General features: G+C 37.1%; 1 protein-coding gene and 1 long non-coding RNA gene across 2 annotated transcripts in view; one reads left to right on the top strand and one right to left on the bottom strand.

Annotated features, from left to right (window-relative positions):
- Nucleotides 1–27589, top strand: part of pnp4a (purine nucleoside phosphorylase 4a) — a 99372-nt gene that overhangs the window by 35073 nt on the left and 36710 nt on the right. The window lies entirely within an intron of this gene.
- Nucleotides 14785–16429, bottom strand: LOC127173136 (uncharacterized). The gene is made up of 3 exons (XR_007828722.1): nt 16172–16429; nt 15849–16067; nt 14785–15284 (listed from the first exon to the last, which is right to left on the bottom strand). It is a non-coding gene; the product is annotated as an uncharacterized LOC127173136 (long non-coding RNA).

Here is a 27589-nt window from a genome sequence, read left to right as displayed (position 1 = left end):
CTGGTTGAGTTAAATGTTTTTACCAAACATGCTGGGTTATTTTATTTAAGTCAACTATTGTTTAAAAATTATTTACTTTGCTGGCTTAAAATGGACTGGAACTTATAAAAACACACACACACACATACACAGAATTACCAGAGGCAACAGCAATAATCAAAAGAATGAACATTTATTATTAAGCAAGAACACATGGACAAAATACTAATGAATAAAGACTAATTGAATTTATTTGGGTTAAAACTGCATAGTTTACAATATTACATTTAAACTCGTTTAACATGCATTTTAGTCATAAAAGTTCAACATTTAAAAGTAGAATTTTAATTTTAGTGTATTTAACTGTTCTCTGTAATTACTTTTTACCTAAATAGCGCTAATTCTCATGCCAGTGTGTTGCTGAAATCTGAGCCAGTGAAGGGCTGCTGTTTGGTGGGGTAACTGCAAACTTCAGACCTGCCCATAAACAAACAGTACTGACATTAGAGAATATATTTTAACATCAAATTAAACTCAGTACTATAACAAATAAAATCCATTTATTTTATGCAAGACAAAAGGCGTTTCCATTATGTGAAGTGACACAGCTGACTGACATCTCGTCTTTATGTTGCGTTGTGTAAAATACTAGAATTTGCTTTATAAATTATATAAAATGTATACAAACCTTTATTTCGCTGAAGAAGCGCACCAAATCTGTAGCGCTGAGAACCGCTCTCTCCTGTAGAGGACACAAAAAGCCTGCACTCTTACTGTCACTCAGCAGCAGCTGGGTTGTTTCGTTGGAGACAGGCTCAACCCAGCGGTTGGGCAAAAAAAATTAACCCAGCGTTAAAAATGACTCAGCAACCCAGTTACAGAAAAACTACCAAGCACCTGGGTAAAAATATAAAGAATAACCCAATAAAATGACCCACCAAGTTAAACCCAGCATTTGGGTTAAAAAAATAACCCAGCATTTTTTAGAGTGTGTGTTCTGTCATGAGATCTCAACTATTTTGTTTGCAATTGTGGTTGCTGAATAAATGCACTTACGTAACTGCTGTTGTTTTAATTGAGAAAAATGCAATAGAAAAACATGCCATTTGGAACTGAGTTCTCCACTATATGGAGAACATTCCTAAAATTTTTTCCACAGAAAAATACATTTCTTTATGACTGAAGAAAGAAAGACAGGAACATCTTGGATAACAAGGCGGTGAGTAAATTATCTGTGAATGTTTGTACTGGAAGTGAACTTCTCCTTTAAGGCTAGTCCCAGATTAAAATGCATTATTGAGCTGTCTCAACTGAAAATATCTTGCTCCGACATATCTTAAAATATGACAGTGTCATTGTTCTGTCTCAAGATGCACACCTGTAACGTTTTCTTTGAATGCATTTTTATAAAAGCTGTTTAAATATTTTAATTTAACTAAGGCCTATAGTTCTGGCTTAAGATCAGCCCTGTCTGTGAAACCGGGCCTTAGTTGACTAAAAATTTAACACACAAAAGACTGATTTAAAAGACAAAGACTAAATTTAAAAATGGGTAACAGAATTACACTACTTTGTTTTCAGGCAGGTAATTTGCTTAATCTATCAGCCACTGTGACAGGTGATGTGTAAAATGGTTTTGCAAAAACAATAACATGCTTGTCTCTCATATGTGTATTTCTATAGGAACTTTTGTATTGATCTGCACCTCAGAATCTTGATATCATTAGTTTAAAATACTTTTAAGAGTTTGAGGTCAGTAAAATGTTTCAGTGTTTTTGAAAGAAGGCTCACCAAGGCTGCATTAATTTAAAAAAATATGGTAAAAACAGTAATACTGTGAAATGTTATTACAATTTAAAATAACAGTTATTGGTGTTAATCTGGCAACGGGTGCTAATTTCCTAAATTACATGACAAACCCTATTTAACTGGCAACAGTCCTGGATGGCAAGATGGCAGGTGGCTCTAATGGGACTGAAACCCTGCAACTAAAGCGATGAAGGGATGACCCTTTCAGCCATTGCAAGAGAAGTTGGTCATTCCAAATTGGTGATTTCTCAAATATTGCAGGTTTAGAATGACACTAGTTCATTCAAGTCCACCAAAAAGGCTGGTCAAATGCAGAAGAAAACAGGATAATGCAGAGACTCTCAATGGGGAATCGGTTCAGCACTGCAGCTGGAATTGCTTGCCAGTTCAGTTCTAAACAGGGTAAGGATCTGTCTCAGCATGTTTAAGAGAAGTTGGACTGAAAGTGTATTTTTCAGTGACCAAACCTCTCATCTGCAGAAAGAATCAAAAGGCTAAGCTCACCTTTGCTGAGGAACATGTTGTGTGGAGAAAGGAGAACTGGTCCAAAGTTCACTTTAGTGATGAGAGCAAGTTTAATTCATTTGGGTCTGATGGGAAACATTTTGTTTGGCATCAAACTGAGGAAAGACTTAAGTCTAAGTGCATAAAGAAGTCTTGAGTCTTGGTTTGAGGGATGTTTTTTCTACAGCAGGTGTTGGGCCTCTTATACAGCTATGGCAGGGAGAATACAAATGTTTAACAGAACCTCCTTCAGCAACATGCAAGCATTTCCCAATCATCCTTGCTATTTCCATGCAAGACAATGCCCCTGACACACTGCAGCTCCTTGAAGCTAATAACTTTGAAATAATGAAAAGGCTGGGCCAGAGTCCTGATTTAAACCCAACATTTTTGTGTCTGTAATGTCCAGACTCTATAGTTGATCACTACTGATACAATCGTCCTCTTCCATGGTCAGTGGTGGTCCTGTAGAGGGGTGTGTGTTTGTTTTTGTCTGCGTTTGTTTTGGGATTTGAGAGATTACACATTACATCCTTGCTTGCACAGGCAGACACAAATCTAAGATTTTAGCCTGTCTAACCCCTCCTCCTTTTCCTGTGCTGGTAACCTTTGGCCTTTGTCAGACAGAAGCAAGAGAAATGAACGTGAACTCCTACTCTCCCAGACTACAACCCCTGACCCGTTTAAGACTGCTCCCCTGCCCCCCTCGGCCATTCATTTCTGAGAATAGAAACTCAGCCTGAACTCGAACAGAGATGACAGATTAGTGAGGAGTGTATAAATCTAATCTCCCCAGAGGAGAAAAGATGAATATTCCTGATTGCCCCAAAACCCAAATCAAATCAAACTGTTATATCATACAACCAAACTCATAGCCTACATTAGTCCCTCATCTAGTTTTGGTTGGTTTACTATATAGAGTCTGATTAAACGGTCGTAATCTGTGATGGATCCAGACAATTCTTAAGTGTTGTTTCTTTCTAAGATGCTTTGATAACTCTTTTTATGAAATAGCCTCTGTTGATGCGGTCCATTATAGCACAACAAAGTTGTGTTTAAATCTCCAGATGGTGAATAAAAACATTAATCGACAGCTTGTAGCTTTGGAAACTCAGTAAGATGTTCCATCTACACATCAGACATATGTTGTTGTGAAGATATCAGTGATGGAGATGTTCACTGCTGGTTTGACGTTTATAAGAATTAGTCCAACCACTCAATGTGGAAGGTCAACAGGAAGATCCTCGCTCTACTACTGCTCCCCGCGTTCTGTCCAATAACAGGTCAGGATTCTGAGGGTCAAGCATTTCCTGAGGGGTCAGTGACTAAGTGGGGCGATAGAACGAGATAAATAAAGGGGACCCGGACTGTGTGCATTGGCAGTGACAGGCCAGGGCCTTAAAAGGTTGCATCTGAGCACTTTAGAGAATCATGTCTCCCCCATGAACTCTTAACCATCGCAGCCCACCCTTACTGTTTCCTTATTCATGAGCAAGGGTAGACTTCTAGTGCTATTCTTAGAGTCTATTATAAGAAATATGTGCAAACATCCAGATTAGAGCACTTTTTAGTTGTGTAATGTGCATGAATAGCAAAATTGTATTATAGCAACCCAGAAAATGAGGAAAAGGACAATCCAGTAACTTTGTTTTGGTAAGCTTTTCTCTGCAAGCAAGTGAAAAGCGAGCCGCTTAGATTTTGCTCCCCCGTGACGTAGAAAGGGGATCTTATTAAAATGTAACCAGCCCTGTTGGTGCGATAGCCTTGTGGGCAGTGTGCCAACATACTGCACTGTTGCGCTACAGGCATCCTGTGTTCGAATCCCAACTCAAGGATTTTTCTGATCCCGCACCCTATCTCTCTCCCACTTTGCTTCCTGTCCATATTGATCTGTCCTGTCATAATAAAGGCCAAAAATAAATCTTTTATATATATATATCACACTGTTGCCACACAGATCTAATATAAATGTGATTTCTTTCCCAGCTGTTTACCTTCACAGACATAACTGTGTTATTGTAACTCCTGTGTGCTTTTAACATAAACTTGTCTGTATTTGCCAGTTTAAGTGCAGTAATGAAAGAGAACTTATTTTAGTACTCACATGCCGTGTGACATGCCATGCTTCGGATGTGTGCGCTCAGAAACCATATATCAGAAGTTTAAACTAATATGGTTTAAAACTCATGATTTTAGAGTGATAGACATGATAAATAAAACTAAACATATGTTTTTTAGCAGAGTATCTGAGGTACAAGCTGTAAAGGCACAGCTGTATTCTGGGAGAGGGGGCGGAGAGCCGCGGCACATTTGCTTTTAAAGGAGAACTCCACTTCCAGAACAACAATTTACAAATAATTTACTCACCCCCTTGTCATCCAAGATGTTCATGTATTTCTGTCTTCAGTCGTAAAGAAATTATGGTTTTTGAGGAAAGCATTTCAGGATTTTTCTACATATAATGGACTTCATTGGTGACCCGAATTTGAACTTTAAATGCAGCTTCAAAGCTTTGTAACACTACTACGAATCACGTCTTCAAATCACTTCAAGTTCATTGTGTTCTCCGGCTCAAAAAGGTAGAGTATGTTGAAAAACTTCATGTTATTTTCTCCTACAACTTCAGAATCGTCCAACATCGTTGTACCTTTTTATTTGTAAACAGCGTTTGACTTACTTGCACTTTCTTAGTCTTTGTGCGTTCGCTTTGTAAACATTGGGTCTGTGGTTCCACCTACGTTCCGCGTGACCTTTTGACATGATTCAATAGTACGTGAACGCGCATCCCAGAGCCTGTGCTACAGAAGCTTTTGTGCTTAAAAAGTATACAAATTTTTATTTTCCAAAAACAATGACCGATCGTTTCGCTAGATAAGACCCTTCTTCCTCGGCTGGGATCATTTAGAGCCCTTTGAAGCTGCATTTAAACTACATTTTGGAAGTTCAAAATCGGGTCACCAATGAAGTCCATTATATGGAGAAAAATCCTGAAATGTTTTCCTAAAAAAACACTATTTCTTCACGACTGAAGACAAGTGGGTGAGTAAATTATTTGTGAATTGTTGTTCTGGAAGTGGAGTTCTCCTTTAAAGAGACATGCACAAAAACAGCGCATTTCTGCTTCCACTCAAAATAGGCATATTCAAAATGATATAATAAATGATCTGTGGGGTATTTTGAGCTGAAGCTTCAGACACATTCTGGGGACACCTGAGACTTATATTACATATTGTAAAAAAGGGCATAAAAGGTCTCCTTTAAACCTCAAATCCTTCTGCTGCTACATACATACCTTCATCTATGACACCATGGTCAGTTTTGACAGCTGGTAAGAAACCAAGAAGAAAACGGAGGTCGGTAGTGGATAACAGGAATATAAATATGTAGAGTTTACATAGTGTCCCTTAACAAATCATAAGCCTGGCTTTGACATTGTCAGACAAGGGCAAACCATAGAAACAGGGTTTTGGAGTGAAGGGTAGGACAGGGTACATGCTGTTCTGCTATGATCCAAACTCCCCAACTATATCATTACGAGTATAACACTCCTGACATTTGTTATCCTCCTCTGTCTGGATCTCAGGCACTGAACCTCCAAATGTTCTGGCACCTTTCGGCTTCAGAGACATGCATCTTTTGTGCATACGTTTTTAGCCCCATTTTCATCTTTTGATAGATTTTCAAGACAAATATAATTTTCTCAGGGAGTAAACATAATGGAAACAAGTTAATCAAAGCAGCAGACAGGATTTGAAGATTATTATCGACTGATGTAACTCACCGGTTCACTTGAGAAAAATGTTTATCATGGCCAATAACATTTTCTTTTGAGCGTAACTCCATGACATCTGTCTGTTCGTAGCCAATGAAAATAATCTGTGAAATATCAGCAGGAAATTTGTTTTTCCTTAGGAACGATCTGTTCCAGATGAGCAACATACTGCGAGATACAAGCTGTACTTTTATTGAATTAGACTGTGTGAAAGACAAAAATCTTTCATTGTTTCTGTGGCAGCATCCTTAAACATCTCTCCTTTCTTAATGGGGTCTTCATCATTACTTCAATCACTGCTGTAGTAAACTGCAATTCCCAAGGTTATAAGCAAAGAGCAAATGAGGTTGCATCTCTTTCCAAGCCTTATTAATAAATCTGCCTGGTCTCTGGCAGACACTCTTTGACGAAGGATAAAAGAGTCTCCTATGGCTCAAAAAACACTTATGTTCTAGATAGAAGTAGAGAATAAAGTTTTCCTGTCGGAGTATCAGTAATAAGTCTGAAGAAGATTACAGATTATGTATGTGTTTTGCTTGCTTTAGTTTTTTATTGGGTTAACTTGTATTTAATTTCATTGTCATGCACATTTTCTTTGTTGGTTAAATTAGGTGAAACGTTGATTCACATTTTCATCAGTTATTTAATTTTTCATAAATCCTAGCGACTTGGGTGTGAGAGCAACACAGACAGCGTGGCAATAAACTGCACTGTCAGTATTTTTGTTTGTTGTGTTTACAGTGTCGGAAGCCAAGTGATTTTGTGCTAACATGTTGTCTCCTCTGTTTAGCTAGGTTTGTGTCAATGTTATCCAGACTTCCCATCAGCTACGACAGCTTCTAACCTTTTTTTCTGATGCTGCAAACACTGAAGGTGACAGTCCTCCTGAGTGTACCAATTACTTCCTGCCTGCAAGGCAGCTTGAACCAATAGCATTGTGATATTTTGATCATGGAAGTGGGGTGAAGGAGTGTTAGCCTCCCTGCCCTGTGGGACCCTGTGCACCTGTACTGCCTCACGCTCTTGATCTCTCTCCAAAAAGCCAACTGAGCCACACCACGGTTCCCAACCTGCGCCCTTTCTGCTGATGTGTGACATCTGGTACTTTACGGGAATGTTTAATTCGCTAAAGACTCTTTCGCGCCGCAGCCTCAGGCACTGCGTGTAAATGCTGAGCGGTGAATTATGGGATAGCATTTGGAAAGCTGCAAGTAGAAAGCTGCTGTCACTCAGTTTGCATTTTGCTGAACTGTTTCTAATTTAATGCTGCACTGCTATTGCGTACAACTTTTAAACAACTTCTTGAATGACAGTAAAAGATGAATGAATCTGGTGTCATAGTTTGATCATTACAGAGTTTTGTGTGTGAGTGTAACACATAAGTAGAGTTGCGTACTTGCTTTTTTATCACCTTTGCAAACAACATCATCTTCAATGACTCAGTGGTCTCTTATAACAGTAAAAGTTGCTTCATTGAAAACTTATTGTATTACTGTATTTAAGAAGAAGTCCACTTCCAGAACAACAATTTACAGATAATGTACTCACCCCCTTGTCATCCAAGATGTTTATGTCTTTATTCAGTTGTAAAAAAATGTGTTTTTTGAGGAAAACATTTCAGGATTTTTCTCCATATAATGGACTGATATGGTGCCCCGAGTTTGAACTTCCAAAATGCAGTTTCAATGTGGCTTTAAATTATCCCAAATGCAGTTGTAAACGATCCCAGCTGAGAAAGAAGGGTCTTATCTAGTGAAACGATCGGATATTTTCATTTAAAAATATGAAAATAACCGAAAATATGAAAAAAATCTTCTGGCTCAAGACTGTTAGGGTATGTCGAAAAACTCTGTCATCCTACATCGCTGCAGAAGTACCGACCCAGTCTTTGCAAAGTGAACATGCAAAGAAGATCAAACACCCTTAACAAAAAAGGTAAAACAGCGATATAGGACGATTTTAAAGTTGAGGGAGAAAATACGATCGGAGTAAAAAAGTATATAGATTGTATTTTTTTTTTTTATGAAAATAACTGATCGTTTCGCTAGATAAGACCCTTCTTCCTTGGCTGGGATCATTTACAACCACATTTGGGATCATTTGCAGATGCATTTAAACTACATTTTGGAAGTTCAAACTCGGGGCACCATATCAGTCCATTATATGAAGAAAAATCCTGAAATGTTTTCCTTGTAATTTCTTTACGACTGAAGAAAGAAAGAACATCTTGAATGACAAGGGGGTGAGTACATTATCTGTAAATTGTTGTTTTGGACATGGACTTCTCCTTTAAAAGCTCACTGAATTATGCAGAGTCGAGTATTATAAGCGAGTGTGATTACCAGCATCTGATACAGCATTCATTCTTCAGATCAATCTCATATTCACAATAAGACATTAGTTTGAATGTCCGCTGAGGAAAGCGATCTCTTTGTCATACAGTCATTTCATGTGTTAAGGATGGTTTCTTATGACAGCCCTGCTCAGTGCATTTTTTGGCTGTGTCTTACAAGGTGTTGTTGAAAGTGATTAACTTCCTTGTTTACCACCTTGATTTAGTCTCTTTCAATATAAAAGTCTTTACTGCTGACTCATAAAAACAGTCTCTTGTCACCATCTAATGGCGGAATAATGTGACTAAAATCACCATCACGAACACACACCATTTCTCAATACTAAAATACTATTATTAAATACTACTATTATTTAAATATAATATTATTTATTGAATAATAATATTTCATAAACAACAACAGCCATCATAAAGCAATTCAGTCAAAAGTACAAAGACGTCGCTCTGATATATAAAATATATTGTGATGAGATTTTGCCCTTAGCTAAAACTGGAACAAACAATCGATTAATGAGACCAAAGACTGTCCATTACATTTACTAAAAGCTAATTATTTGTCATGTTTAACCACTATAGATAAATCAGAGCCAGCAGCAAATTCCAGAAGATCTGGCCGAGGTAAGGTTGCTTTCAAGGTAAGGACGCCCTGGAGCTCACATCTCTGAAAACATTGAAGCAAATTTTCAAATAGACATGATCTGTATTAACAAATCGCATATTTAAAGTTCAAACAAGTACATTCACGCCTAAAAAACTCTTAAAAGTACGTTCCGTGACACAAAAACAGTATTATTTATAAAATAATAGTGGATTTGGGCGTCTGCCATGACACTACCCTTACGAAAAAGAAGTTTATTCAAGTGTGCTATTAAGTATACTTCTTTTAAACTAAAAATAGGAAAGTATACTTTCAGTCTACTTTTTATGTACTTCTCAGAAATGTGCTTTATATACTTATCAGAAATATACTTAAAATTGCATTTAAGTATACTTGATTTATACTTAGAAAAAGTATAAATGAGCTATACTTGCGCTCTGAGAATCTGTGTTTTCATTGTTATACATGAGAGATGCTATTATACATCTTCTGTACAAAATTTCCAAAACACAAGCAAAGAAGAAACAAAAACAGATGCTTCCACACTGTAAAAAATGCAAATACATATTTTCCATTTTACAAAACATTTTGTCTCAAATACTAAAAAATGATATTTTTTTAAACTAAAAACCCTTGTCAGACCAATAAAATTACAATAATGTTATCCCAACTAGTCAAACAAATTTGTCTGAACAAAGAATTTCATATTGTTGAAATTTTAAGGCTTTGTAAGTTCCCAGCATGCATTGCAGCATGAATAAATGATCCATTTACTGTTATAGGATTACTGTTTTGCTGTTTGCTGACTTCATTTTTTGTTGTTGTTTTGTCATTATTGTTAGTTATTTGTTGTACTGTGACATACAGATCTAATCTTTGTAATATTTGCTGATTGCCACCGTTCTTGAGGGTTGTGTATCTAGTTTTGAGGCCTAGATACTTTCAACCACTTATATCTATTTCCTGAATATCTTAATCTTGTAAAATGCTTTACAAACAAAGACAACGTTGTGTACATGTTAGACTGTTATTCATAATGTTTTGTATGTTCAAATATTCATATAACAAAATATATATAAATTAATACCTAAATAGGGACATGGTAGTATACTTGAAGTATGATATAAAGTTCACTTAAAGAAAACTTTCGAGTATGCTTAAAGTATAAAACTACTGATCTTGTAGTTTACTGAGACTTTACTTAAAACTAGTAAACTATCAGTATACCTATTAGTTCACTTTTAGTATACTTGCAGTACAAACTGAAAACATAGATGTAAACTAGTTGTGTACTCAAAATTTACTAATGTTATACTTAAAGAATACTTAAAAGTATACTTTTATATACTAGAAAGTGGGCCAATTTAGTCCCAAGGAGTATAAAAGTAGTACACTGAAAAGTCTACTACTAGTATGCTGATATTTGTATACTTACTACATAAAGTATACTTAAAAATATACTTGAACTTTACTTAAGTATACTTAATAAAATAAACTTGAAGTAAACTTTTTTGGTAAGGGTAGCTGTGAGAAATACCAAGTAGAGTGATACAAATGGTGAAATGATTGGAGCTCTGTTATGGACCAGATAGAGTTGTGTAAAATAGCTCTGTTTACTTTAGTTTTACTACTTTACTGTCTTTAACTACTGTAAGTCCATTTTTTTCAGTGTTTAACATCATGTCTCAGATGCTGTCAGTAGAGCACAAGTTGTATTTAACCTGCAACATGTCTTTAAAATGAAAAGGATGAGATTAGTTTATTTATGGGGTTATACAGTACATTAAATCCATAAAATGGAAATGTGCTATATATTTAAACGCTAATCTAAATGAAACATGCCTAGTCCCTAGTTCCTTCCTCTCATTTATTCTGGATAGGTGCCTTTCATTTTCCAGTACCTCTGGGTTCATCTGTATCTCAGCACATTAAAATCCAGCACCAGCCTCCAGCCTTGACAGCCCTGACAGCAAAATCACAGTCTCCCCCATCAGACACCATTACATGGGAAATGGCAGTCACGGGGGGAAAAGAGAGGCAATTTACAGCTGTTTAAATGCAAGACACAGTCCTGGCTCTGGGGCTTTTCTTACACTGACTTCTCAGAAAGGAGCCATAGATCTGGAGCAGACAGACAGCCTGCATAGACTTGGCTATAAGTAAGTAGAAAGGGGTAATGATGATAACCTCTGACTGAGAGTGATGAGCATAGAGAAGCACAAGCGATCACCTTATTTGAACCTGCAGGGACAGGGAGAGAGGACCACGACTGGAGAGATGCTGTAGGCTGTAAATCACATGGATAACTTTGATGATGGTGGTTCGATATCTGTTGCCTAAAATCCTATTGTGAGCCCTGGTAATGTAGTTTCTACACCAAGTAAAATAAGGACTGTTTTCAAACATCTTTCCTGAACTTTCCCTGTCTTACAATGGTTAGATATACAGAGTGTTCCGTCCCCAAACTAATGAAGTATCACAAGTTATCTGGGTAATTTTTGCCTGTTTTTATAAATACTATGAATTTGGACTTGCTACTTTTTTCATGTACTGATTTTGCAACCATTAAGTGATTTGCTTAGCAGATTCACTCATTCAGTTTAAGAATCAGTCAGTGAATCAGCCGATTCATTCAAAACACAATCAAGTGACTGTCTTAGCGTAATTGCATAATTCATTCAACTGATTCACTCATTCAGCTTTTATATGTGAGTTACTGAATCAACTAATTTGTCCAAACTGATTTTTTAAGGAAGCAGGTTCCACCACTGAATATTGTTTTTTTTTTTAAAGATAATTGTGACCTAACTGAGTTTGCATCTCGCAATTCTGACTTTCTTCTCAGAATTGTGTGATACAAACTCGCAGTTCTGAATATTTAGTCTAAACTGTGAGATATAAACTCGCAAGTCAGAATTGCGTGATACAAACTCGCAATTGCAAGTTGGATTTTTACACCCCAGCAGCAGTTTTTTGCATTTTTGAATGTATATATGAGTTTACATCACGCAGTTCTGAGAACATATCAGTCTTTTTCACACTCAAAAGTGGACTTTTTAACAATTGTCAGTTTATATCTCACAATTCTGAGAAATTTTAAGAAAAAGGTCAGAATTACGAGTTTGTATCTCACAATTCTGACTTCGTTTCTAAGAGTTGTGAGTTTATATCTTGCAGTTCTGACTTTATAACTCGCAATTGTACGTTTATATCACAATTCTGAGAAAAAATATCAGAATTGCAAGTTTGTATCACACGATTCTGAGATAAAGTCAGAACCGAGTTCATAACTTGCAATTCTGACTTAATTTCTCAGAAAAAAAGTCATAAAAAGTCCAAATTGCAAGATACAAACTCGCACTTGAGAGAAAAAAGGAATTGCTAGTAACTTTTTAACTGTGAGGTTAAAAAAGGTTTGTGAGGTTATATCTCACAATTCTGAGAAATTTTGAGAAAAAGATCAGAACTACGAGTTTGCATCTCGCAATTCTGACTTTATAACTCGCAGTTGTGAGTTTATATCACAATTCTGGGGAAAAAAAGTCGAATTTCGAGAAAAAGATCAGAACTACGAGTTTGCATCTCACAATTCTGACTTAATTTCTCAGAATTCTGAGTTTATATCACACAGTTCTAACTTTATAACTCGCAATTGCAAATTATAGTCATGTGAACTTACAACTGTGAGAAAAAAGAATTGTGAGGAAAACTCGCAATTACCCTTTTTTATTTTTTATTCAGTGGCAGAAACTGGCTCCCATAGATTGCTTAACTAACCAATTAGAACTTAGAATTTCTGTGCTGAATTTGGAGTCTTCCAAAATTTACAGATTTTGTGGTAAGGAATGAAACTGTGGTAAACAGAGCTAGGAGTACTACAGTTGACATATTAATTTATTAACTCTTAAAAGTTATGAGTATCTCATGGGTGTTCAGATTCTTAAAAGATTTAGAGAGCTTCTGCAGGTGCAAATTCTATGTGGCCTGATGTTTCACAGCCTTGATCTCACTAAGACTGGGCGCTATGTTTGACACGAGGATCTCACATGTGCCATCAAGGTGATGTACTGGCTAATTTTAGAATTTCATAAAACTGCCTTGATAGGTTTCATAAACCTAAACTCCCACATTGAAAGCAAACACACCAGGCCAGCTGTGTATTTCACTATATTAACATCAGAACAGCTGACGCAAGATAGGAAGAAACATCATCTCCTTTTTATATCTGCCAGCCTTCTCTCATTTAACTCTGCTCAATTTAATGGCAGGTGTACAGCAATTATTAGATTGGTTGTCTATTGAACAGTGATTTATTAGGCCCTCAGACATGGAAAACCCAATTAATGTAAATACAATATAAGTGCCAGACAGAGAGGTACGAAATCCTTTCAAATCGTCCGCGATCATGAAATTAATTTGACTTGCCTTGACATGTGTATCTCTAAATACCTGCAGTATACGCCCTAATCTCAGTGGCTATCTCCAGGGAACTGCATTTTAATTTCATGGGTATAATGCTAATTTGCAGGGGAGTGAAGGGGGGCAGGCGACTGGGAGAGGAGGCGAGGAGAGATACAAAAATGCCCATGTCTAATCCTTCATCCTTTTTTATGATGGCCAAGTTATTTAGGTGCTGTTCCTCCGCATGCATATTTTTACAACCATTACAGAAAGACAAAAAATAGTGTATTATCATTGCTTCCAAGCTGTGCAGGCTTAGGATTTGCACACTGTAGATTCACGCTTGGCACTTTATGATGATCATCAATTTCGGTGAATATGATGCGCTCTTATGTTGGGCCAAGAGACAAAATGATGAAAGCGTGGACCACTGTCTAGATCACATATTTACTCTCAGTTATCTTAAAATGCACGCATACAAAAAGAATGGTAAGAGAGTAAGAGATTATCCACCAGTGTTTGTCCCGTTAGGAAACAGGCCGCCTTTCTGCATCTCCTGGAATCAGCTCGTTTGAGCTCATTAATGAATTCAGAACCGTCAAGCAACAAACCAAAGTGGACGGTTCTGACAACTGGCAGCCGTGGCATCTTCAGAGCTGGCTGGCGTGCGCCGGGACGGCTCTTTGATGCCACTATTGTAAACATCTGTTTGGTCTCATGGGAAACTGATGTTCAGCGTGGGTACCCCTCCAGAGGAATTAGCCATTCCCGCCTATTGTTTTCTCAGAAACACAGCATTAATTATTTATCAGTGCTTCTATTGAAAGTATTTGATGTGCCACCCAATTTTAATAATGGAAAAGTACAAAATGTGGCTTGGTGTGGATTTAAACTTCAAGCGATAGTTCGGCCAAAAATGAAAATTCTGTCTTTGTTTATTCACCCTGATGTTGTTCTAAACCTGACCTTTGTTTATCTTCAGAACACCAATTAAGATATTTCTGATGAAATCGATGAGCTTTCTGACCCTGCATAGACAGCAACGCAACTGACACATTCATGTGTTGTGGTACTCTCATGAACGTGCGTCGAAGACTGACACAAAAGAGAAAAAATTGTTAAACAAAGTCTTTTTTTTCTTTGCGCACAAAAGTATTCTCGTAGCTTCATAAAATTAAGGTTGAATCACTGATGTCAAATGGACTATTTTAATGATGTCATTACTACCTTTCTGTGTCTTGAACGTGTCTGTTGCGTTGCTGCCTATGCAAGGTCAGAATGTTCTCAGATTTCATCAAAAATATCTTAATTTGTGTTCTGAAGATGAACGAAGGTCTTACAGATTTGCAACAACATAAGAGTGAGTAATAACGACAGAATTTTCATTTTTGGGTGAACTATCCTGTTAAAAAACAGCAGAGAAACTGAGTTTCCATGACTCCTATTTTGCTAAAGTATATTCATTTTCAGCCTAGTTATATTTTACTACATCAATGAAAGTTAAAAGCATCATTAAAGCAATGCGTTGTCCTTGGTAGAACTCCAATAGGTTTCCGTGCCAAGACACAGCATGCATCATGGGAGAACATGCAGAGGAAGCTGATCACTGGTATTATATTCCTTATATTCCTTTATTGTAGAGGTAGGCCATCAAATCAGTGTTTAGTTACTTTGCAGTTTGGGGTTTCTTTTTAGGGTTTCTGAGATGATCTAAGAGAAGTAGCATCCTCTGGTTTCTTTCAGATTATTTTCTTCCTTTCCTTTTAGAATTCTTCTGTTCCCTCTCCACCCCTTTTCTTCTGCGGAACTCCAGCTGTTTAGCAATACAGTGTCCAAATCAGTACAGAAACACATGCCTGCTGCAGGCTCTGCGAAAACACCAAGCAGCTTAGTCCACACACAAACACACATTCATACAGTGTAAAAAAGAGTGCACTGCAATGAATTTAAAAGGATATTTCAAGGCATTTCAAACATGTATGACTCATCTCTTTTGTGGAACGCAAAATATATATATATTAAAAAAAAAAAAAAAAGTCCATATATTGAAAGCATAACTTTTGGACCCCATTGGCTTTAAAAGTATGGGCAAAGACATTCAGGTTTGGGTGTGAGGGTCATAGTTATAGCATTTCTGGATGTACTGTTCTTTTAAATGTCATCCTTGGGATATTCTTAATAAGAATGTGATGAAAGACTTTCTGAAAGTTAAGAAGCACGTGGCATTTTGACATCTAAATTAGAAAAACACATACAGCTTTTTCATGTTTAACACCAGAGCAGAATAAAAAATTATCTTTTTGCATGGCTGCACATAATCATTCAGAAGACAAATTTTCAAATTTTGCATAGAACTACCTGACGGTGTTTACAATAAAATTTTAAAGGAGTAGTTCACTTCCAGAAGAAAAATTGATGGATAATGTACTCACCCCTTATCATCCAAGATGTTCATGTCTTTCTTTCTTCAGTCGTAAAGAAATTATGTTTTTTGAGGAAAACATTTCAGGATTTCTATCCATATAGTGGGCTACTATGGTGTCCCCGAGACCCCTACCCCAAAAGGGTCTCACCCCTATTTTGATAGCTTCGCCCCACACATAGATATGCAAACCCGGCACCAATTATAGCGGAATCTTCTGTGCCATCCACTGATTGCAGATAAACAAACAAGCGAACATGACACACGAGCATATTCAAGCAAAAGCTAGCATATATTAATTATGTGAAACAAAGCAAAACCAATGTTACTCACATATCAAGAAGAAACAAAGCAACCTCAGTGTCCGATTGCAGGCCTTCCTGCCCCATTAGTTCTCTCCAGTGCTGGAAAGCTGATCCGATATTTACACGGGTCCTACTTCTTGCCTTATCGCAGCATTTCCCAATCCCAATCAAAGGCTACGAAGCATGTTACTATAGAAAAATATAATGCCATCAGCATGCGCTAGTAGTAAACAAAAAGAGCATAATGAATCACACTTTGACAGTTGTAGTTTGTATGTGTGCTGACAAAAAGTGGAAGCGGCAAAAGAGGAAGGAATAAGAGCTTGAGGTAAGCAGTTTTGTTTTAGCACCATGTCGCACTGATTTCATATCGCATTTTTATTGGTTCATCAGAAAACGTGGGTTGCGGCAGCACACACACCATGCGATGACACTGACAGAAAATGATCGTAGGCTGTCTTTGCTCGCAAGACCGTGATAACCTAGCCGTCTTTGAACCTAGCTCACTGTACGACATAGGACTACAGATTAAGAGCCATGATCACAGTTTCACAATGCCAATCTTTCATCTGGGACAGCCGAAAATCATGCAGTGTAGAGGGCTTAAGAGAGGCTAATATGTCCGAGGTCTGGGATTGGGAACCGCTGCCTTATAAGCCTTCTTTTGTTCATCAGACGTTTTCCTCTGTTTTTTATCCGCCATCTCTATCTTTCAGTCATCACTCGGCTCGGCTAATGTCCGCCCACTGAGTGTTCCCTCCTCCCCATCATGAGTAGACACGCCTCTTAATGCTGATCGGCTACAAGTTTGTTTTGATACTCGGCCCGACTCAGTTTTCTAAAGCGTTTTTGAAAAAATACATACCCCATCTTTAAATGCAGCTTCAAAGGGCTCTAAATGATCCCACCCGAGGAAGAAGGGTCAAATCTAGCGAAACAATCGGTTATTTTCTAAAAAAATTACAGATTATATACTTTTTAACCTCAAACACTCGTCTTGTCTAGTGTGATCTCTGTGTATTCCGGTTCATGACAGTTAGGGTATGTTGAAAAACTCAAAAACTCGAAATCATACATCGCCGCAGAAGTGCCGACCCAATGTTTACAAAGTGAACATGCAAAGAAGGTCAAACGCCCTTCACAAAAAAAGGTAAAACATCGATGTAGGACAATTTTGAAGTTGGAAGAGAAAATTTGAGTTTCTCGACATACCCTAACTGTCATGAATCGGAATACAGAGTTCACAAATAGCTAGACAAGATGCGCATTTGAGGTTAAAAAGTAACTCGAGGGCACCATAGAAGTCCATTATATGGAGAAAAATTCTGAAATGTTTTCCCCAAAAAACATAATTTCTTTACGACTGAAGAAAGAAAGACATGAACATCTTGACTGACAAGGGGGTGAGTACATTATCTGTAAATTTTTGTTATGGAAGTCATCTTCTCCTTTAAGCTCTGTCGAATTCACCAATCATGAATCAGTTTTGCCATATTCACTCTGACCTTTAACCTCAACCTTCCATTTACTGGCAGTTTAAACTGTTAATTGATTGCTTGATTGATTCTTTTTGATGTTGCCTCATGCATTGTGAGAAGAATTAATTGATTTCATCAGGTCAAAACTAACACCAGGACATTTCACCCTGTGTGAGCTCTTCCTGTGCAGTTCTTCTTATGCGTTGGTTATGTGGTCCCTCAGCTGGAGGTGCGTGGCGTTGCGTCAGAGACTCTTTATATGCGGTAGGGTCCCGCTGTGCGTGTGGTGACCTGTGAAATGCCAGCGTCAGGGTGCGCAGATGAAGCACAACTGGAGCTCACGCTGAGGAGAAAGCTCTGATGTGAAGTTCAAGCTTGAGGTATGGCCAGCTGGGCTCATACCTTATCTTGCCCACAAGATATCATACATAGAGTATACATAAGTGTTTAAACACTTAAGTCACAATGTCTGAATGTCATTGCAATAGATACAAAATGTCATACTAAGTGACATTTACAATCCAATACTGCTTTTCTTAGAACTAAGTCTTTTCTTAGACATTTTTTGCAGTTGCTTTTTACCAAGTGGTTCTTAAGTGATTTTCAGCTGTATGAATTGAGGTCTACTCTAGTGTCCTAGCAGAGTAACCATGAGTGTTGTTCATCATATTTAACTGTGTACACAACAGTGGTCATATTGTTAAATATAGTTCCAACTGTTTCATTAAAAACTGAAAAAAAATGGTTGGTAATTAAAATGAAGCTAAAATAGAAATATTAGATTAGAACCTTAAAAATAAAATGAATATTAGAAATGTTGGCATTGAAACCTAACCAAAAAACAAACAAACAAACAAAACCTTGAAGTGCTAAAATTTAACTGAAATTTAAAAACAAACAAACAAAAAAACAATTACAAATTAAAAAAATACTAATAAAAATGACAAAGACACAACAACATTACAAAACGTAAAAACATGATCACCAAAAATGAAAACTAAAAATATTAGATGTAAAACTTACATTAAATATTGAATATTAGAAATATTGACATTGGAAACTCAAATGAAATTTCATAACCAAAGAATTTCTGCACAAACTGTCAGAAACCATCTCAGGGAAACTCATCTGCATGCTCGTCATCCTCATCGGGGTCTCGACCTGACTGCAGTTCGTCATCGTAACCGACTTGAGTGGACAAATCCTCACATTCAATAGCATCTGGCACTTTGGAGAGGTGTTCTCTTCACGGATGAATCGCGTTTTTCACTGTACAGGGCAGATGGCAGACAGCGTGTATGGCGTCGTGTGGGTGAGCGGTTTCCTGATGTTAACATTGTGGATGGAGTGGCCCATGGTGGCGGTGGGGTTATGGTATGAGCAGGCGTATGTTATGGACAACGAACACAGGTGCATTTTATTGATGGCATTTTCCATGACGAGATCCTGCGTGTTCCAGTTCTTGCCAATATCCAGCAACTTCACACAGCCATTGAAGAGGAGTGAACCAACATTCCACAGGCCACAATCAACAACCTAATCAACTCTATGCGAAGGAGATGTGTTGCACTGCGTGAGACAAATGGTGGTCACACCAGATAGTGACTGGTTTTCAGACCCCCCCGAACCCCCCCCAATACAGTAAAACTGCACATTTTAGAGTGGGATTTTATTGTGGCCAGCCTAAGGCACATCTGTGCAATAATCATGCTGTCTAATCAGCATCTTGATATGCCGTACCTGTGAGGTGGATGGATTATCTCTGCAAAGGAGAAGTGCTCACTAACACAGATTTAGACAGATTGTGAACAATATTTGAGAGAAATAGGCCTTTTGTGTACATAGAAAAAGACAAAAAGCACAACTAAATTACTTAAACTTGAACACTAAAAGTGAAAACTGAAAATAAAAGTGAATTTAAAATGTTATTAAATACTATTACTGTATATAAGTAATGCTACAATAACACTTGGACATATACATTTTATTACCAGAAAATGTCTGTATACTTTTTATCTTCATTTTGAACACTTTATTATTGTTTTGAAATGTGAAATATGAATAAAAGGAGTGTTTTGCTGTCTTTTATTTTAATATTTTGTATTCTGATGCAATGTCATTCATTCATTTTTTACATGTGTCTTAAGTGTCCAAATACTTTTTGAGACCACTGAATATTAATAAGTGCAACAAAGAGTATTGCATCATTGGTAATTGCCGCATTCCCACTGTAAGGACTATATCATAAAGTGACACAAGCACTGCAGTGCAGTTCCCATGCACACTCATGCTGACAGAGCACACCTGCAGTCAGCTTACTACACACTTGCACTTTCAAGAGGGACCTTTATTCTTTACAGTGTCATGGCCTTTTTTATAGAGTGCAGAATAAATCAATAACACCTTAAACATCAATAATCATGTTTTTAGTTTAGACCTGACACCTTGTGTATTATCCACACTCATCGAGGAAGACCAGTTATAAAAGTTTAAAAATCTGTCATATTGATCAGCCGCTAATTAAAATACTGAGTCATGCATGATAGTTACGGTCCTGCTCTTTTCCCGAAAATATGTACAGGGTGACAATGTATAAATATTATCTTAACATTCAAAGAATTGATTTATTTGGATGCAGGAGAGGATTAGCCACAGCAGAGGTTTGCCTCTAGAATTAATGAGCTAGAAAATAGGGCCTCACCCAGAAAACCTCCCTTGATCTAGTGGAAAATATGTCCCTGCTGCCTTTGACGTTTCCGGTAAGGTGAGGACAGAGCTGCGGGTGGTAGAATGAGATGCAAGAGGGCAGTAGCACTGGGCAGAAAGCCTATGCACCTGAGGGGATAAAAAGACTCATGTGCACATGAAAGTACATGCATACAGGCCGATATTTATGTCTGTGAACGAGTTTATGTGTGTATATGTAGAACACAGCTATATATGCCATGTTCGTGTATCAGTCTGGACTACGGTCAGATTTAAATCACTGGGTTTGCAGTTTATCAAAGCCTCACAGTCAGAAGCTATAAAGCAATCAGTTTTATTGATCCAGTGCAGTACCATTTTTTTTTTTTTTTCCTCTTGGCTGGTTCTTGAAAAAACTTTTACTTTCTATAAAAGGTAGTTTATAAGCTGGTAAGCCAAAATAGGTCAGTTTTACTGCATCAAACAGACATCATAATAATTATTGGTTCTGACTCTCATCAGTGTCGTATTACTTCTGAGACACCCGTTGGGAGTAGTGATGCAGGAGATGTGGGTCTGCTGAAATGGCTGATCAGCAGGGTGCATCTAAGGCTAAGCATGAAATCCTGTTTGATATGTGTACTTTTTGATATGAGCTGGATTTTATTTTGAGGCCCCTTCATGTAGCTAAACACTAAAAACCACCATTCAAATAATAACCGGGCAATTTGATCCAGTTTTGAGTTTAACCTCTGGAAATCTGGGCATTTCAGAACTTTTTTTTTTTTTTAAATAAAAAGATACTAAATACTTTATGTAGAAAACTACTTCTGTTGGACAAGAAACACAGCAAACATTCATGTGTTTCTTGTACAATGAGGTCAAAATGAGTTGCCAATCTAAACTCTTTTACTTCTGTAGTGGGACATAAGTGAAACAGGATATTCAAACGGAATAAATGGGAATAGATAGTGAAAAGCCGAGTTAATTTAGTATTGTTTATATAATATTAATATGTATTAATTTTTTTTTAATTAGCAGTTATGTATTTTCAGTTTTCATTTTAGGGTTTAATCTTTGTTACAATATACACTTGTCATATTTGTCATATTTTTACATTTTATATTAATGTTTTTCTTCTAATATTTATTTAGTTTTATAGTTAAGTGTTTGTTTATACTTTTTATTTGATGATTTGATGGGTGATAAAACATTAACGATAATTATTTCAATATAATTTTCTAAAATAAGGCAGTGGCTATTTGCTATTTATAAGTGAAAACAGCATATTTTCTTAGCAAAATATGTTATTTACGCTAAGGGCCAGTTTGGCGTAAAAATAGTACTGTCAGGTTTTACTAAAGACGTGCAGTGAAAGTAGTAGTTCACTTCCAGAACAAAAATTTACAGATAATGTACTCACCCCCTTGTCATCAAAGATGTTCATGTCTTTCTTTCTTCACTTGTAAAAAAATTAGTTTTTTTGAGGAAAACATTTCAGGATTTCTCTCCATATAATGAACTTCTGTGGTGCCCCAGAGTTTGAGCTTCCAAAATGCAGTTTAAATGCAGCTTCAAAGGTCTCTAAATGATCTTGTCTTGTCTCTGCGTGAACTCTTTCAGCCTACCCTAACTGTCATGAACCGGAATACACAGAGTTCACGCAGAGCTAGACAAGATGAGCGTTTAAGGTTAAAAAGTATATAAATTGTAATCTTTTTTTAGAAAATAACCAATCGTTTTGCTAGATAAGACCCTCTTCCTCCGCTGGGATTGATTAGAGCCCATTGTAGCTGCATTTAATCTGCATTTTGGACGTTCAAACTCGGGGGCACCATAGAAGAAATGTTTTCCTCAAAAAAAACACATTCTTCACAACTGTAAAAAGAAAGACATGAGACATTTTTGTTCTGGAAGTGAACTACTCCTTGAGGAATATGTGCTAAAAAGTTGTGGACGCAGATCTTTTTGCGCCTGACCTTACTGAATATGCATTTGTAGGAGTTTCCCTTTCAGATGCAAAATTTATGGGAGGACAGTATTAAAATGAATCACGCAATGCGTTTTACTAACTGGTACTTGCGTCCATTATGTAACGCCCAAAAAAAGCATGTTTTAAACTATTTTGCACTCAAAATCGCTGCAATTATTGTTGCTAGAAGGAGGTGTGTGGTAGAAGGGAGAGCCAAAAGAACACTTTATCTGAACATATCGTTTGCCAAGCCATGATGTTTTTAATTTGCTTTAGCAAATAGAAGACGACTTGGAGGCCTCAACTAGTCACGCAATACCAGGTCTATCAAAACTTTCATTTGCAACCCTCTATTTTTGGCCTCCGCTTCTTTTCAACATACTGTGGCTTCTTTATTTCTTTATTCTTTATTTGCGACCACGCTAATTTGCGCTGTGCTGGTATATTGTGTTGGTCGATATGTAAATGAGTTGCGTCTAAGTTCTTTAATTTGTGCGTTGTTAGTAAATAACCCATAGAAATTTCCATGCTGTTTTTGAATTGCTCTCTAGCGCTAATCTACCCTGTTTAGTAAAATTGGCCCTAAGTGCAAATAGCAATGGGTTCTATTTACACAAAGTGAAAATAGCAGTATTTTCTTAGCGATATGCTATTTACACTAAATATTCTATTTATAGATTTTACTCCTATAGATTTTTTTTAAGGAAGAATGACTGGAAAAGTGTAAAGAATTAAAAAAAAAAAAAACATTGAAAAAAGTGTTTTTCATGTTTTGGTCATAAAGAGTAGGCCTTGTTTAAAACCACAATTAACTGCCTGCAAAAATCTGCCTTTAAAATTGAAAGAAATAAAAATGTGACATTTATTGTTATAATTATTGACATCGACTGAATCATTTTATCGTGATATTTTTTTGCCCATATCACAGCCCTTATTTCATTTTACTTTTTTTTTTAAATAGTTTAGTTAACAATAACAACGCTGGTGGATGTTACATGCCAAATAGAGCCAGACCGAAATATATAATTGCTAAAATAATAAATGAATAGCTATTTGGCTTATGGTAACATTATCCAATGATGTCATCTTAAAAAGCAGCAAAAACGTCTCAGCATAGGCAAATTAAAAATGAGTTGTTTAATTATTTTGATTGAAGAATCCAAAGTTTTTCTTTGGTATGACAATCACAATGGATCATTTGCAATTAGACCTGGAGCATGCATTAGGAAAGTGCATAGGGTCAATTTTGATTTCATGTTGACTTTTAGAGTTACAATCCGCTGTTCGGCAAATTCGGTTTGTTATAATCCTTGATTTCTCAATGTTGTGTCTGGCCTTAGCAGACGATTATGACATCGCCACAGAAACAATATGCTAATCCATAAAACCCTTAATCTCATCCGCAAGATCGTGAATGTCATATGAAAAATTGAAATGTACATAAAAGAAAACTGGTGCCTCTGTCTGGCCTTCATTGTTTTTCTGTCATTGTTTGAGTGGTTTGTGCGTCGAATCCCTTCAAACCCAAATGGACTACATTCGTAGGAGCATTAAAAGGCTAAACCTCATCCATCTTAAGGATTAGGGCAATATGTAGTTAGGCTCAGATCGAATAATCAGTCATGTTAAGGCGAAATCCAGGCACGGTGCCACTAGCTGGACCTGACAGATTGCCCCAATGATTTGGATTGATGGAGTTGGCCGGTGATCTCTCCACCAAATGGCCAGGACTGGGGGGAGAGGTTTGCTTAATGGGATTTTCACTGGGGTTCACCTGGGGCCTGTACCAAGGACAATGCAGTTTGGGGGGACCGAAATATAGTCCTTTTGGCATCGTTGAACTATCACCTTACTTTCAGCAGAAATGCAAAATAATCTGCAGAGTTCAATGGGACTTTTAGCTATGGAAGCTCATTTCTAAATTGGGGGTAATTGCAATTTTATCTCACAATTCTGACTTTTTTTCTTACAATTGCGTGATACAAACTTGCAATTCTGACTTTTTTTCTCAGAATTGCGTGGCTTTATAATACGCAATTGTGAGTTATGTCAGAATTGTGAATTCTGAGAGCATATCAGTCTTTTTTTCCCTGCAGAATTGGACTTTATAACTCGCAATTGCGAGTTTATATCTCACAATTCTGAGAAAAAAGTCAGAATTACGAGTTTGTATCTTACAGTTCTGACTTTATATCTCACACTTGCAAGTTTATATCACGCAATTCTAACTTTATAACTCTCAATTGCGAGTTATCACACAATTTTGAGGAAAAAAGTCAGAATTGCGAGTTTATATCTTGCAAATCTGACTTTATACCTCGCAACTGTGAAAAAAAGTCTATTGTGAATTGAAAAGAATTGTGACTGCAATTCTGACTTTTAACTTGCAATTGGAAGTTTATATCATGGAATTCTGAGAGAAAAAAGAATTGTGTGTTTATATCACACAAATCTGACTTTGTACCTCACAGTTGTGAGTTATCACACAATTCTGAGAAAAAAAGTCAGAATTGCAAGTTTGTATCAAGCAATTCTTAATTTACACCTCACAATTGCAAGTTTGTATCACATTTCTGACTTTATAACTCGCAGTTGCGAGTTTCTATCAAGTTTATATCACACAATTCTGACTTTACAGGTGCATCTCAATAAATTAAAATGCTGTGAAAAAGTTCATTTATTTCAGTAATTCACTATCTCAACAAATTAGAATACTTCATAAGACCAATAAAAAAAAAAACATTTTTAGTGAATTGTTGGCCTCCTGGAAAGTATGTTCATTTACTGTATATGTACTCAATACTTGGCAGGGGCTCTTTTTTCTTTAATTACTGCTTCAATTCGGCGTGGCATGGAGGTGATCAGTCTGTGGCACTGCTGAGGTGGTATGGAAGCCCAGGTTTCTTTGACAGTGGCCTTCAGCTCATCTGCATTTTTTGGTCTCTTGTCTGGTCAGTCAAGCACACCAACACCATGGTCATTTAACCAACTTTTGGTGCTTTTGGCAGTGTGGGCAGGTGCCAAATCCTGCTGGCAAATGAAATCAGCATCTTTGCCATCCATGCCATCTGATCAGCAGAAGGAAGCATTAAGTGCTCTAAAATTTCTTGTTAAACGGGTGCAGTGACTTTGGTTTTCAAAAAACACGGTGGACCAACACCAGCAGATGACATCGCACCCCAAATCATCACAGACTGTGGAAACTTAGCACTGGACTTCAAGCAACTTGGGCTATGAGCTTCTCCACCCTTCCTCCAGACTCTAGGACCTTGGTTTCCAAATGAAATACAAAACTTGCTCTCATCTGAAAAGAGGACTTTGGACCACTGGGCAACAGTGGTCCATTTCTTCTTCTCCTTAGCCCAGGTAAGACGCCTCAGACGTTGTCTGTGGTTCAGGAGTGGCTTAACAAGAGGAATACGACAACTGTAGCCAAATTCCTTGAAACATCTGTGTGTGGTGGCTCTTGATGCCTTGACCCCAGCTCCAGTCCTTTCCTTGTGAAGTTCACCCAAATTCTTGAATCGATTTTGCTTGACAAGCCTCTCAAGGCTGCAGTTCTCTCGCTTAGTTGTGCATCTTTTTCTTCCACACTTTTTCCTTCCACTCAACTTTCTGTTAACATGCTTGGATACAGCACTCTGTGAACAGCCAGCTTCTTTGGCAGTGAATGTTTGTGGCTTACTGTCCTTGTGAAGGGTTTCAGTGATTGTCTTCTGGACAACTGTCAGATCAGCAGTCTTCCCCATGATTGTGTAGCCTAGTGAGCCAAACTGAGAGACCATTTTGAAGGCTCAGGAAACCTTTGCAGGTGTTTTGAGTTGATTAGCTGATTGGCATGTCACCATATTCTAATTTGTTGAGATTGAGTGAATTGGTGGGTTTTTGTTAAATGTGAGCCAAAATCATCACAATTAAAAGAACCAAAGACTTAAACTACTTCAGTCTGTGTGCACTGAATGTATTTAATACACGAATTTCACAATTTGAGTTGAATTACTGAAATAAATGAACTTTTCCACGACATTCTAATTTATTGAGATGCACCTGTATACCTCGCAATTGTGAGTTATCACACAATTCTGGGAAAATTGTCAGAATTGCAAGTTTCTATCAGAGAATTCTGAGAAAATAAGAATTGCAGTTTATATCACACAATTCTGACTTTTATAACTCGCAGTCACAGGTTTATATCACACAATTCTGAGAAGAAGTCAGAGTTGTGACTTTATTTTACAATTCTGAGAAAAAAGTCAGATTTGTGAGTTTATATCTCACGAATCTGACTTTATAACTCGCAATTGCTAGTTTATATCACAATTCTGAGAAAAAAGTTATAATTGCAAGTTTATATCATGCAATTCTGACTTTAAAACTCGCAATTGTGAGTTTGTATCACAGAATTCTGATTTTAAAAAGTCAGAATTGTGAGTTTATATCTCGCAAATCTGACTTTATCACAATTCTGTGAGAAAAATCTGAAAAATCTGAAAAAAAAGTCCAAATTGTGAGATAAAGTCGCACTAACCTATTTCATTCAGTGAAAAGTGACTTGACTACAAATAGAAACTAATTTTTACCAAACAGGTTAGTTAGCGCTTCCCTCCTCTGAGATATAAGCACACATATGACATCTGTTTGTAAGGGTTAAATGTGAACTGTCACTACACATCCCATAATCTCTGCTGTTGCGCCTGCTGGGTGTGATTGATGATTGTACTTCAGATACCACAATGCACGGCTATACAGTGAAGTGTCAATTTACATATATTCATAAGATTAATGTGTTAATTAGCAAAAAGAAACACAAGGAGCTCGTTAACCCCACCACAAACACTTTTAGTTCTCGAGAGACTGCACACTTCTTACTGCCAGTCCCAGGTGTCCTACTGCCAGACATGCTAGCATGTACGCTAGCGTGATAATTGACATTAAACACAGTAAATCTGTCATTGTAGAGCAGTTTCTGTGGGCTGCGTGTCTAATAAGCTTTGATTGTTCATCCAAATGGCAGAAATAACTAGCTTTAGCCAATTAAAGATTGCAAATGCAATCTAGACTTGTAAGTTAAATCATGTAAACAGTGCTACATAGCTTATTGGGCAGAGCTGCTGTGGCCTCTGTGGTTGTAGTACATAGGATCAGTTGATCGCTTTGACATCAGTGTGTCTGTTCAATATATTGATTCGCTGTTTGTCAAGTCCGCTGGTTTGTGTTTTGTGTTTTTACTTACTCGCTTGGTGTTGTTTCACATGGGGGATTTTACACATATAATTAAAAGCAGAGGAACACTTTGCAGTTAATGAAAGAT

This window comes from Labeo rohita, chromosome 11, assembly GCF_022985175.1.
Source record: "Labeo rohita strain BAU-BD-2019 chromosome 11, IGBB_LRoh.1.0, whole genome shotgun sequence".
Classification (NCBI taxonomy): Eukaryota; Metazoa; Chordata; class Actinopteri; order Cypriniformes; family Cyprinidae; genus Labeo; species Labeo rohita.
This window is presented reverse-complemented; position numbering and strand designations above follow the sequence as displayed.